Source organism: Portunus trituberculatus, chromosome 40 (genome assembly GCF_017591435.1).
Source record: "Portunus trituberculatus isolate SZX2019 chromosome 40, ASM1759143v1, whole genome shotgun sequence".
NCBI lineage: Eukaryota > Metazoa > Arthropoda > Malacostraca > Decapoda > Portunidae > Portunus > Portunus trituberculatus.
The window spans coordinates 4254492-4268742 of record NC_059294.1 but is presented as its reverse complement, the minus strand read 5'-3'; the positions used below and the strand labels follow the sequence as shown (position 1 = coordinate 4268742).

Here is a 14251-nt window from a genome sequence, read left to right as displayed (position 1 = left end):
TGTGTGTGTGTTTCACTGTTTGTTTGATCTGCTGCAGTCTCTGACGAGACAGCCAGACGTTACCCTACGGAACGAACTCATAGCTCATTATTTCTGATCTTCGGATAGGCCTGAGACCAGGCACACACCACACACCACACACCGGGACAACAAGGTCACAACTCCTCGATTTACATCCCGTACCTACTCACTGCTAGGTGAACAGGGGCTACACGTGAAAGGAGACACACCCAAATATCTCCACCCGGCCGGGAAATCGAACCCCGGTCCTCTGGCTTAAGAAGCCAGCGCTCTAACCACTCAGCTACCGGGCGTGTGTGTGTGTGTGTGTGTGTGTGTGTGTGTGTGTGTGTGTGTGTGTGTGTGTGTGTGTGTGTGTGTGTGTGTGTGTGTGTGTGTGTCCTTGTCTTAGCTAATAATACATATATAGACAAAAGATTACGTAAACTTGTTATACGAAGTGATTAAAACCATTATGACAAGGAATCAAATTTACTTCCATTCATTGCACCGGGAACACAATATCGTTGAGTCACTGATCGATGGCAGCAGCCCCTCGCATCTCCCTTGAGCCCACAGCCCCTCAACAATGGAGCCTTCTGCCACAATTCCCGTCCCATTTCCCTCACGTACTTTCCTCGATGTACCTTCCGTCCTCCCTTGAGTGGCGTACATCCTCTTATTCAAATGCGGGGCAACACCTCCCGCCTGTTCAAATCTCAATCCTTGTTACTCTATTTTCTCTGACGACTTCGCCTGTACTTCCCTATTTGCTTACTTTTCTTACGTCACCTATCATTCATATCCTGAGTTTTATGTGTCTATATTTGTTCCCCTTCTATTTATTTTGTCTCTTCTATTATAACCTTATGTTCATCCTGTTCTCAATCCATGTATGCTCTTCCTCCTTCACCTTTTTTCCTGCTTTTATAACCATCGTAACTACCTGCCCATCTTATTTTCAACCGTTGTTCCTATACTTCCTTTTACAATTCTCCCTCCAGCTCTCTCTTTGTCTCTTTCTCTACCTGCTTGACTGTATTCATGGTTGTAGTGTTCCAGTATCCACCAACACCTTTTTTTTCTCTCCCCCGCCTCACTTCTCGCCATACATCACAATGCTCTGTCTGGAGGGACGCGTGCGGCGCCCCTCTTCACGCCCATTATAACCAGAGCGTCTCGTTACGTCTGGTGGTAGAACGTGAGCCAGCCCTTAATAGCCTATGGCGCTAATGACCCTCCTCGTAGCAGCCTTAATTGCAACTTCTTCAAAAAGTCATTAGCATGTAATTACTTCGCACTATCACAGGAAATTAACATCGTTTGTCTTTTCTTTCCTTTTGCGTTTTCTCTTTCTTTCCTGCTCTTCGACAACCTGGAATTAAATTTTTTTTCATTCTCTCTCTCTCTCTCTCTCTCTCTCTCTCTCTCTCTCTCTCTCTCTCTCTCTCTCACACACACACACACACACATTTGTGGGAGTATTATGAGTGCCACTTATGCAAGAGATTCTGTATGAGCTTCGGATGTAATAAAAATAAAATATATATTTCAGTTGCTATCTGTCGTTACCTTCCGTTTTTTACACCCATTCGTAAGTTGGTGAAGGTTGTGTCATGTTTCCGTGTCATTGTTGGAGTGTCGCAGTCAAGTGAGGCGGGTGTTAATATCCAGCTAGCTCATGAAATGCAATAATGGAGATAATTACCTTGCTCATTTCATACATTAATGGACCATACGTTTATAAAGAGTCTATTTGATGAAAGCAGATACTCATTCAATTCGTCAGGTCATGGATCATTTGCACATTATAAACACGCACACGCACACGCACGCACGCACACACACACACACACACACACACACACACACACACACACACACACACACACACACACATGCAGTGTACACATTTCAGTGGTCTCACCCTTCCATCAACACACAGTTTTCTTTATTTTTCAAGACAGGATTATTGATGAAAGCTTGTCAGCACATACACATACATTAAGGAATGAAATTATGAAGGGACATAAAATAATAACAATAGTAAAAACAATAATGATAGCAATAATGATAATAATAATAATGATAATAAGAGTAATAATAATAACAATAATAATATTCATAAATTGTCTTGGGCACGTGCAATAACATTTAAAGTAAGAATAAGCTCATGGACAGTACCGTTACCATACATGAATTATTCACGAAATGACTTTCAAAAATATGTAAAAAATATATATATGGTTGCATACATACGTGCATACAAGACTCAAGATGTAGAGTACATTGTTTTGATATGTTAACTCATTCAGGTAGACAGGACACTAGTATTTCATAACGTTTCTCAACCATTCTGAAATCTCTTGAAATCTACATAATAAACAAGCACTTTCAAAGGTTCCTTCAACAAAATTCTCTCTCTCTCTCTCTCTCTCTCTCTCTCTCTCTCTCTCTCTCTCTCTCTCTCTCTCTCTTGAAATAAGTTTACATGTATAGATATATGGAAAAGCCCAAAGGTATATTATTGTGTGTATCGTAAGAGCAAAAACAATAAAAAAAAAAATGTACAATGAGCATATATACAGCTATACTTAAATCCTAAGGTAACCAGACTATTGCTTATATACATATTTACACACATCATTGTACTATTCTCGATATGTTGACACAGTTTGCTATTCACGTGGCCTTTCAGTGCATGTCTAGTGTCAGTGGGGTGGGATGGGAGCCTCTCCACTTTTGGGCTGCCAATTTGACACACTGTTCATTTCCCGGACATAAGGGACGACTACGGTAAAAGTCCCACATCCGGGACATTCGCCACACAAATGCTCTTCTGTTTTGGCTGGCATGGATGGACGTTGCACCTCCCCTGGGACACCACTTTAAAGCACCATTCTCTTACTTTGAGTAGTGATCTTTAGAGGCTGACGTAATCCAGCTAGGTGTGGCACATTTTGTACGTGAACCTTGAGGAGTGCCACTAACGTCGCAACGTCTCTGCGGTGCTGCAGTGAGTTAAGATGCCTCATGTTCATGCTGTTCAGATGGGTCAGTAGCATCCACCAGTCATAGGGCTCGTCTCTCTCTCTCTCTCTCTCTCTCTCTCTCTCTCTCTCTCTCTCGGTTTTCCGTATTAAGGATATTCGTTAGTCTTCAATCTCGTTCATTATTTTATATTTTTAGTTCAATGATATTTTTTCTTTTACTTCAATGGTCATTCATGGATATTCATTCACTTTATGATTCCAGGTCACTTGTGATCAGATTTCTTTTTCTGTCCTAACGAGCGCGATGGATGTATAGGTGCTTATGTTATTAGCGCAGAGTACCATAAAATTTGGGGCCATTTTTTAAATAATGATCAGTTACTAAAATTGGTGAAAATCCTGAAATATATATATCTATATTGATTTTTTACTCCATGAATAATCATTCACTTATCAAAAGATATGGATTTGATATCACACGTAATGTGTGAAGTGTTCAATAATGAACACTATATGAAAAATGAATGAATAATAATTAATATAATGAACAGTGACGAATGTAAGTAATCTAATGAAGTACTCTTGTTTAATTAAGAAAAGAGAGATAAAATAAAAATTTACGAACTGTAGCATCTAAGTCAATATTCTTAGTTTTAATCCATACTTAATTACTTAATCATAAAACCGAAAAGATGCTTACTCTTCAAGTCGCTAAGTAATCATTAAGTTGTCAAATAGCAGCAAACATTTATCTTACCAAGTATCATACCTGACAGTTTCTTGTACTTCCTTACTCAAGGGCTTTTTAACGCATGAACGCTTACTGGAACCAGTTTTCATTACCTTCTGATCACTCAAACTAATATCTTGCATTCCACTTATCAGACACTTGCAGAGGGAAGGCAGGGACTCTTAACATGTGACCCTAGCCTTATTGCTATGACGCATGTATATGCACATGTATAGGCATACGAGCGCGCGCGCACACACACACACACACACACACACACACACACACACACACACACACACACACACACACACACACACACACACACACAGTAGTTGTGTTATTAATTCTTCTATGGATTTAACTGTATTATTTCACAATGCGTTCACTTGTCCCCTTTGGAAAAATAATACGTATAAAGGTAATATCATATTTCCTCTTACATAATAAGTGCAACGAATGTACTTAATAACACTCAGTAGATTTCTCAACGCAAACACAAGAGTAACCCAAATAATGATTACGAAAGAAAGAGAAGAAGAGATAAGTTCCCGGTCAGTATGTCAGTGTCTGGCGTCAGTAAAACAACCGTGGCAGTCGGATCTCGGCAACGTCAGTATATTGAGTATCCAATTTACATGAAGCACAAGATACAGCTACGAAAACACCACCAAGATTCTTCCTACTCGCTAGAAGTTCTACCTTCCGTCAGCAATGATCCTCAGTATGCATATCAAAGACTCCAGGTAAATTAAGGCTGTCAAGAATCTTTCACTCCGCGGCCAAGTATCCCAGGCCACTGATTAGCTCGTAAATACCTGCACGCATACCAATCAACGTCAAGAGGAAGTTGCAGGTGAGGAGGTGGGGAGGTACCAAAGGAGAGGCCTTGTGGGGTAAGAGGGGGAGAGGATTAGAGAATGAGGTAAGTGTTGGTGCATTTTTCAGGGTCCAGAACTGTATATCTCGCCAGTTAATGTCGACAATTTGTTCTTATCAGTCCCCGACGCGTTCTCTGTAAATTAGGAAAGAGAAGAAAGGAATTGGTTCGATAACTACCCATCACTACTGCCAAACGCCGCCATGCACTTACGTAAATATCTCGCAAACTGTCATTACTTTTTCCTTTGAAAGAGACTCCCTTCTTGAGTAAATAATTATCTTTAATAATTTACGCTGCAGGTTAAATGCTGGGCTGTTACATGTGAGACCGAACTATAAATGTGAAAGAAGTTGGAATCAGTTCAGTGGACCTTCAGTGCGTCGATCTTAAAAATGTTTTACTAATTATAATACACAGACTGGTGATACAAACATGATATGATCACGCTTTAAAGGTCTTGAACTCATTCCCTATTCTTTAAGCACAGAGGCAATTCACCCTTACAAGATCACACACAAACACACACACACACACACACACACACACACACACACACAGACTTGTAAGGAGTATCACTAAACAAAACTCTAAAAAAAATATATAAAAAATGTAAAAATCAAACAATGGTAAAGAAGCGTGTGTGAATAACAGGACAATGAAGGATAGGGAGAGGACGACGACGCCAGCAAGAGCAAGGAGGAAAAAAGAGGGAAGACGACAGGATTTTGGGCGGCGCAAGAGAATGCTAACAAGGCCAATCTGTTACGAGCTGATGCCAACACTTTTCCTTAAACTCGGGTCACAGCGGAAGCGAATTTTTCGAGGCACGAAGATATAGCAAAAGGACGAGGCGGTTGAGGGACAGGGCGAGGAGGAAGGAGGAAGGGAGGACGGGAGGAGTGAAGGGGAGAGAGAGAAAGAACACTGGGAAAATAATAAAGAATGACAAGTTGAGGCTCAAAATGTTTTATATACAATACTTGCAGCATGATATAATTTTTCTTCACAATTTTCATACGTTACATACAGTACATTCCACTCTAACTAATATTAAAGGCAACATTTTGAGACAATATTAAAACTAAGACAAGTTTATTCCCTTTTCATTATTCCTTGTCTCTTGTGTTCTCTCTGGCATAACATACACAACGGCCATCAAAGAGAGAGAGAGAGAGAGAGAGAGAGAGAGAGAGAGAGAGAGAGAGAGAGAGAGAGAGAGAGTACGAGTACGCGGTAGTGACGTTGTGATACATCCATCACCGGAGTTGTGAAGACTATTTTTTGTTTTTTTTGGAAAACAACGTTCTGTTTGTGAGGCAAGATAGAATGAAAGTTTGTGTGGCTTAACGAGGAAAAGGAAGAAGGAGGAAGGGGAAGATGCAGGAAAGAAACATCATATAAAAAAATCAAATATATATAAAATGAATAACAATCGAGAAGGAACATCAAAGGAAAAAAATAAGAGAAATAACATTCTGCTGTGTTATACATGATGACCTTTTTGCAGAGTATTTAGTGGTACACATCTGTGATGCCATTACAAGGAGACAGAAGCGTGAATAGATTCCTTCCAGCTTACCATTCAAAGAAAAAAATCACTTAGCTTTAAATATTAGGAGGTAAATAATCAAAATTTTGTGAAACATCAAACGATAAGTTTTCCGCAGAATACAACGAGTAAGAAAAACGACGACTGCACTGGCCAGCTTCTTGGAAACCTTTAATAAGTACAGTAGGTAAGTGGTAATTTAAGAAAATCATATAATGACTGCAAGTTATTTTCACCTTAGATTTTGCAAACATATTGAACAAATTACCACATAACAAAAGGACATTTTGAAGGGCTTTGCTGGTAGTATGGAGGTCTCTTGTCGTTTCCCGTTCTTACTTTATAAGTTTTCAGGTTACGGTGAAGTGGAATCTATTGTGTATTCAATCTAATAGTAGATTAGACGCACGTATATTTTGAAGATTCCTCCCATGATGCCCGGAATAATAGCCGGAGATGTGTGACATGTGGAAAAAGACACTAGTTAATTCATGAGAGAGAGAGAGAGAGAGAGAGAGAGAGAGAGAGAGAGAGAGAGAGAGAGAGAGAGAGAGAGAGAGAGAGAGAGAGAGAGAGAATCTTACAAGTTGACCTACCAAACTTTAATAAAATCTATTTAAGAAAATATTTACGAATCAGGTTTATAAAGTATCAGTAAAAAAATAACTATCATCACACTGAGTGTAAACAGCACCCTGTCAAAACAACCTGTTATTTTAGAGCAGAAACAATGGCGGTGCTCATGAGAAAATGACAAGGTGACAAAAAAATCGGCATCCGGTGCATAAAAAGGACGACACAGCAGCAATGGACACTAATCTGACCAACATTCTCAAAAAGAGATTACATTTTCAAGTAACATTTGGTGTTCCGAGAGACAAAAAGGATTATGTAAATGAAACTTCAAAGAAATTGCTGTCAATACGCGCCCACGTGCACACACACACACACACACACACACACACACACACACACACACACACACACACACACACACACACACACACACACACACACACACACCAATATTATAATCACTCACTCTTTGCCACTAAAACACCAAAGAAGCAAAGGTTGTTAAGTATAATGGCGAGATATATGGAAACAAAAAGAACAAAGGGTCATAATGTGATCACAGGCTAATACTTTTTCCTCGCCATCCACTAAGATGGGTGACGCAATAGTTATAAAGTGAAATAACAATAATATGGACAAGAAAGCGGACAGAAAGTAAACCATAATTCCAACGATGATGATAATAATGATGAAATATATAAATACATTTTCAACATCTGTACTGATAATTCAAAATTCAAACCTTTTCCTTTAAATAAAATAAAAATATAGAGAGGAACGTTCGTTAATGAATGATCTATACACGGTAAACAAAACAATATAATAATTAAACGATCAAATATCCTCGACGCTAACAGGACATTAAACAATCAAAAATCCCCGACTCTAACAGGACATTTGCTTTAATAGAACAAGAAATAATTATGAGCAGCTGCATGAATCACGAACTCTATGCACATTAGATACCCACCACAGTCTTTACACTATTAGCACAACTGAGAATAGACGCCGTGAAGATTGACGCACATCCAATATAATTTAGTATATAAATCTCAAACAGGAAGCTTGAGAAGTAAAATTTATCAGATTCTATTACCAATTTATTCATAACTTCTGTAAATTTTGTGACAGCACTTCAGTAACAGATATGAATATGAGGTTAAGGAAAAAGTTATCTGATACTAAACAAGAAAATTGCATCTGTAAAACAAATACTGATAAGAGGAAAGAATTTTGATTGTGTCTCATTAAACCTAACGTTAAGCCGAAGCCATTATAATTTGTTATAATTTGACAGAAATACTTAAAACAATTTACGAACATCACCATACCAAAGACAATATTTGAAAACAATATCAAATGTGAAAAGTGAATATCAATTGATAATGAGAAATATCAGACGATATCATTTTTCTTATGCCTCAAACATGACACTACTACCACCACCACCATCACCATCACCATCACCACCACCACCATCACGATAATAACAACAACAAAGGTGATAATAATGATGATAAAGATAATAATAATAATAATAATAATAATAATAATAATAATAATAATAATAATAATAATAATAATAATAATAATAATAATAATAATAATAATAATAATAATAATAATAATAATAATGATAACAATAATAGTAATAATAACATAAAATAAGGTTAATAAAGATAATAATAATAATAACAATAATTATTATCTTTATTATTATTATTATTATTATTATTATTATTATTATTATTATTACTATCATTATTATTATTATCATTATCATTATTATCATTATTATTGGCATTAGTATTATGATTATTATCAGTATTATTGCTATTATTTCTTCTATCATTACTATTGTCATTATTATTATTACTACCGCCATCACTATCATCACTCATCACCACCACCTTCATCAACCTCATCACTATGATTACCATGAACATCATTGCCGTTATTATCAAAGACATCAAGGAATTTTACTTTGTTTTTGTTTTCCTCTCGACAGGCACGACTACAACTTTCCAGGAACATTGCTTTTATTTTTTCTCTCTTGACTTTCCCTAACTTTGACGGAGGGTTGTTGTGATGGCGGAGGGAAAACGCCGAGCCCACAAGATTTTCTTGTGAAGGAAAACTTTGGAAGCATGAACTCTTGCTTTACACTCCTTCCTCCTCCCTTGCCTCACTGCTCTCGTCCGCTCTCCTCTCTCACTTGCCTTCTCGCTACAAAACACCTAAGTTCCCATAGCCACTTCCCTCCATCTCTCTCTCTCTCTCTCTCTCTCTCTCTCTCTCTCTGTCTTACCGTCCACCTTAGCAATATATCCATCACTTTCTTCATCCTCCTCGACTCTCAAAGTTTGTCTTTTTATTGTTTGACATTTACATACACTTCCATACTTCTTCCCTACTCTCATAATCTAATTGCTTCTCTTTCTTTCACTACTAAGCTTTATTTACGACATCCACGTTCCTTTTATCTCATCGTTCCACTGCTTCCTTGCAAAACGATGCATTCCTTCATTCATCCTTATTATGCATGAACTGATTGCAAATTACAGAAAGCCTGGTGATTCCTTGCTGGGGAAATTCTCACACTTCAGATCATTTGCTCTTTTTTTTGACAGATGTGAATATATTAATAAGAAAATCAAGCATCCCTTAGATGTTTTCGTATTGCAATGATTTTCTTTCAAATAACTGAAGCAAAAATATTCATACAGGGATTTTTCTCTAATCTTGGGCAGTTTTAGTATAGCAGTGCCGCGCTCACAGGGGGATGCTGGGTCCTCAGGATCACTGGTTTGAATCCTGGTCTTGGTTAGAGATTAAGAAAGACATCCATTTGAAATAATGATTTCTAAACTCTAAATCTAAGTCCTTTTGCAAGAGACATCATGAGAGCCCTGGGGCAAAAACCGAAAAGAAATATGTTTTCTCTAATGTCTATCAGTAGTCTATTGATTATTCCTGATGACTATAAAACTCACTCACATTTGGCAACGAGCTGTTGACTTGCGATCAATAGTATGCGAATAGCAGAGAGTGAATGTAGTGTCTTCAAGGCCTCAGAAACACAATACGTCACCCAATTTGTAATTTTGAATATGACTCACTCTTATATGATCACTCCAATAGTAACTTCTCCAATATCAAACATTCCCAAAGTACACTTCATTAAAAATACGATCTCTCATATTTCACTTATTATTCAATCAGTAACAGCAAGGGTAATTTCCCCTGATGGTCTCTTAATAATTGCTTTCTCCTTGTTGCTACTGTATAGGAGGTCCTCGTTCGAGAAACTTCAAATCAGGGAAACATCAAAGGCCATTCCTTTCATCAGTTCTTTTCATTTACAACCAGTTTACGCAAAGTTGACTCCTTTACCATTTTTTTTATTATTATTATTTATTTATTTATTTATTGTTTTTGTGATTTCCTTCAAATCATTGTTCTTTGAAACTTGCTCCCTTCGTCATCTCATGCCAGTCTTAGAGACTCAGTGCAGTACATTTTTTGGTTATAGTGTAGCCATCTTACCAATACACAACTTCACTACGTACTACCTTTACACACACACACACACACACACACACACACACACACACACACACACACACACGCACGCACGCACGCACGCACGCACGCACGCACTCTCTCTCTCTCTCTCTCTCTCTCTCTTCATCACACATACAAATTTAACTTTTCAAATGGGGAGTAGAACATAAACCAATATATATATATATATATATATATATATATATATATATATATATATATATATATATATATATATATATATATATATAAATAAGTAGGGATGTAACAGGTCATGCATATTTTCGTATCTTCGATGTATTTTCTTGTAATGAATATTCTGTTTTCTTCAAATTCCTATAATAAAGATTGGCCACTCAAAGGCCTTCAGAGTAAATTACATCCTTGTTGTAATTGAGGTTACTGAACTTTACATAGTCTGCATTAAAGCACGTTGGGAAGCCTTTTGATGGTGAAGAGCATCGATTGGAAGCTCAAAATACTGAGCAAGTTTTACCAATACTTTACTTGTCAGCAGAGATAAAAATGAAATAATACGATATGAAAAATTTTGAAATTCCTGCTTAGGTCACAACGGCCAAACAAATAACATTTCTTCTCAAACATGAATTTCACCCTCAATAATATTCTATTTCCCACATGGATTAGATATGGAGTGTATAAAAAAAAGTAACCATATCATATGTGGTTATTTGAAGACATAAATCACCAGCAAATCTTATGTAAGGGTCATAAATCAAACTGTCATATATTACCCTTGTTTGTTGCAAAGATTGTAAGGATCACAACAACTCTACTGACAAAGGTTACCATTGATGCGTAGGAAACTAAATCAAGAATACTTTACAACGATCAGAGAGAGAGAGAGAGAGAGAGAGAGAGAGAGAGAGAGAGAGAGAGAGAGAGAGAGAGAGAGAGAGAGAGAGAGAGTGTGATAAACATGCATACAAACATATATACATACATACATATGCATACATACATACATACATACATACATACATACATACAGACAGACAGACAGACAGACAAACAGGCAGACAGACAGACAGACAGACAGACAGACAGACAGACAGAGACAAGCAGACAGACACACAGTGAAATAGACAGACAGACACACACAAAGAAATAAACAGGCAGGCACAAACAGACACAAAGGCAGTCACATGAACAGACACACACAATTAGAGGTAATGAATGCGAAATATTTACAATTACACAAATTTCCCAGCCGAATGCATTGACGATACTGTTTGACTGGTCGTCTCTCTCTCTCTCTCTCTCTCTCTCTCTCTCTCTCTCTCTCTCTCTCTCTCTCTACACACACACACACACACACACACACACACACACACACACACACACACACACACACACACACACACACACTGCACTAGCGAGCCTAGATAAACAGCCTGCATCGAGATGAAGATGTTGTCCAGACGCCCACATTATCATTTTTCTTCGTTTGCCTCTTCGTGGCTGATGCTCGCTTGGTCTCTTAAGGCTGACTGAGCTTATGTCTAGCTGGTGTAATTGTGACGGATGCTGAGAGAGAGAGAGAGAGAGAGAGAGAGAGAGAGAGAGAGAGAGAGAGAGAGAGAGAGAGAGAGAGAGAGAGAGAGAGAGAGAGAGAGAGAGAGAGAGAGAGAGAGAGAGAGAGAGAGAGAGAGAGAGAGAGAGAGAGAGACACACACACACACACACAAATTTATGTATGTATATGTGTGTCTATACGTATCAAGGCCAATTTCTTAGTAAGCAGCACCAGTCCATAAATCAAGGCAGCTTCAGACATGTTCATCATTAGCATACGGCATTATCACACCACGGAAACCAAAGGAAAAAAAGAGAAACTCAGATAAAAATAGTAGATTTATGAACTGCCTGACCCGAAGCAACAAATTAACGTATTATCACAAATGTACACTTCCCTGCACACACACACACACACACACACACACACACACACACACACACACACACACACACACACACACACATAATCCAAGCAGCACGCATAGTTGTCCTTGAGCCGAGAAATGCAAACATAATCACACGGCCCAATGTATAGACGCTCGTACGTACACAAGCACATTATCTCTAAGTAAGGACGCACGTGCACATGCCTGCATATCCGAGAATACTAATGGCTTACGACATACACACACACACACACACACACACACACACACACACACAATGATACGTTGTTAGCATGTGCAATGCTAACAAGTCTTACAGACAAGCTAATAAATAAATAAAAGTAAACAAACAAGTCAAATACAGAGCCATGTGTGTGTAAGAGAGAGAGAGAGAGAGAGAGAGAGAGAGAGAGAGAGAGAGAGAGAGAGAGAGAGAGAGAGAGTAAACCTTCACTTAATCAGCAGTTCAGTATCACATTTGACAAGACTATAGAAATGCTATATCACAAGCTCTTATGCAGCGCCAACATCAGGAACAAGCAATTGAATATATGCTGTTTTTTTGAGTAAGTGAATAGAAAGCTCTGTTCGTTGTATTTGAGTTCTCAGGCAAGAGGGTTCGACTTCGCCAGCTGACGTGATGCTGTGGCAGGAAATACAACGATCACAGTGAGACATGGTAGGGATATGAACGTTCCTTCTGCCTGGTGATGTTTCGAGCTAGACTGTAGTTATGTTACCGTCTGAACCAAGAGCAATACTACTTAATAACATAATTCTCTCTCTCTCTCTCTCTCTCTCTCTCTCTCTCTCTCTCTCTCTCTCACTTTCTGTTCAATAGTCTTTGTAAACTTAGGCCAAAATATCTGCCGTCAAAGGAATCTCATCTAGCGTACATTCACTGGCCAAAATAACCATCCAATCGGACACTTTCCAGCCAGCGCGGCGTGAGGAAGAGTGAACACGCAGAGCTTCATTCACACGTGTTGTAACCCAAGACATATTTTCCAAGACACCTGCAGAGCACAAGCAGAAATGGTGGCCGCTGCTGGGAGGGCATAAATGGTCGCCGACACTCGCTGACCGTCCCTGACTCCCTCTGCAGCAGACTATGGACATTTCTTTGCTGTTAACTGGCAGCCCTGGAGTTTTAAATGATTGCCGATGCCCGCTTGAGGGTGACATTTGATAATATTAACGTTTACCGTCAGACAAGCAGCGGGTGACGGCCGACACCTGTTACTTACGGCCCACGCTAATCACAGGTACGGCGGCTGCCCAGCTACCTGTCCGGGAGGTGCGGCGAAGGGAGGAGGGCAGTGGAGAGAAGAGGGGAGGGCAAGACACCACCTGGACCACTAAATCAGGGATCCAAGGTGGTAAATAAAACACTTGAGATAAACGGTTGGGTAAAGAAATAGTAGGATGCGGCGGAGCACCATTAACACGGCTATGATCTATAAAAATGAAGGCAGTAATAAAGCAAAATACAGCAAAAAAATAGACAAAAAATAACATAATCATATATCTTGAGAATAAAAGAGAATTTTTGTACGAAAAAGGGAGAAAAAATAAAAAACACAAGAAAAGACACACGATTGATAACAAGAGAACAAAAAAAAAAATGAACTACAGCATGGCAACAAACGAAACGCTACCGCCATGCCTTTTTTTACGCCCTCATTGATGTCAAGTCGTAGTGAAGTGTCTCGACGCAACCACCACTCCTCTGATTGCCTTCTCTCTCACCTATTACTCCTCCCAGCCTGACAGCTCGCACCCTCTTTACTCCCTACCACCCTCCCCCTTTCTCTCACACCTTCCCCGACTTAACACGACAAATACCCTTACTGAGCAGCTCGATGCCTCGTTAATCCGCCGGTAAACGGGTCGACAAGTGATGGCGTGCGGCGGTCATGGGACGGGAAGGAGAGTCAGGAAAAGGTAACGTAAAAGACCAGGGAAAAGAGAGGAAGGGATGGAGCCAAGTGGAATGCAAGGGGCGGAAAAGCACTCTAGGCTTGGTGCGGT

The 14251-nt window shown here is 39.0% G+C and overlaps 1 non-coding gene across 1 annotated transcript; it reads right to left on the bottom strand.

The window, feature by feature from the left end:
• Positions 1 to 240: 240 nt before the first annotated feature.
• Trnak-cuu lies at positions 241 to 314 on the bottom strand. The gene has a single exon. It is a non-coding gene; the product is annotated as a tRNA-Lys (tRNA).
• Between the last annotated feature and the right edge of the window lie 13937 nt (positions 315 to 14251).